We start from the raw sequence: 942 nt of genomic DNA on the forward strand, positions 1-942 counted from the left end.
CGACATAACCAAGGGCTCCCCACATGTAAAAAGCAACTTCATCTCTATTTCCCTCTTCTGGTTACTTTCAGAAACTTGCTTTTCACTTTCAAACCTTGAGACACAACCCTCTCTCTGAGCCATGGATCTCGCTCGCCCCCTACTGGTGCCTTCCAGAAGCCACTTTTTTTGGGGGGTCTGTTTCTACAGAATACTGTACAGGCACAGGCCTTCAGGATGCATTCACGCGTTTTAACAAACGTACTCGCCCAGGTGGCCGCCCCCCAAGAGCGAAGCAGAGCCCCGCGATCCCCCCGCCGTGGCCACTGTGCCGCCTGCAGAAGCTGACCTTGGTGAAACCCCCACGCGGACCCACAGCGCCCCCGTCCAACTTCCTCCCGCCCCCAAGCTTTTGAGCAAGTGCCCAGCACCTGCTGCCTCCCTGGCTCACCTGCCCCCCGCTCCTCCGCCCCGGCCCCCGGCTTCCGCCCAGCCCCCGACTACCACCCGTGAAGGTCGGCTTGACCTCCTCGCGGACACATGCCCCGTCTATTCTTAGCTGTCAACTGCCTTGACCCTCTGCGGCATTTGGCGCTGGGCTGCTTGTCTCGTGGCCAAGGACAGGGTATTTCTACGTCTTTGGCTTCACGGGCCGGGACATGTTTCCTTCAAGAGAGAGAGGAACAGCTAGAGAGAGGTTTTCTGTTTGTTTGTTCGTTTGTTCACCTTGCCAGGAAGTCACGGGGATAATCAGAGTAACGCTGCCGGATCCCTGACCACGTGCCAACCCTGCCCCCCGTCTCACCCATCGTCCAACCTCAGCCTCCCCCAGGCCGGTCCCATTACCAGCCCCACTTTGCACAGGAGCAAGCTGAGACTTAGCAGTGAAGCCCTGGCTGTGTGGCTCAGTGGATAGAGCGTTGCCCTGCGGACTGAAGGGTCCCGGGTTCGATTCTGGGCAGG

General features: G+C 59.0%; 1 protein-coding gene across 2 annotated transcripts in view; it reads right to left on the minus strand.

Moving 5' to 3' along the window:
- Positions 1 to 942, minus strand: part of NOSIP (nitric oxide synthase interacting protein) — a 14,882-nt gene that overhangs the window by 7,523 nt on the left and 6,417 nt on the right. Inside the window, exon 2 of one of the 2 annotated variants that reach the window (XM_014450154.2) lies at positions 506 to 645. The exons of the other annotated variant lie outside the window; for it this stretch is intronic. The gene's annotated coding sequence lies outside the window, so the exon portion shown is untranslated. The remainder of the gene's footprint in view (positions 1 to 505; positions 646 to 942) is intronic. 2 annotated transcript variants of the gene reach the window in all.

Source organism: Myotis lucifugus, unplaced genomic scaffold (genome assembly GCF_000147115.1).
Source record: "Myotis lucifugus unplaced genomic scaffold, Myoluc2.0 scaffold_1780, whole genome shotgun sequence".
Classification (NCBI taxonomy): domain Eukaryota; kingdom Metazoa; phylum Chordata; class Mammalia; order Chiroptera; family Vespertilionidae; genus Myotis; species Myotis lucifugus.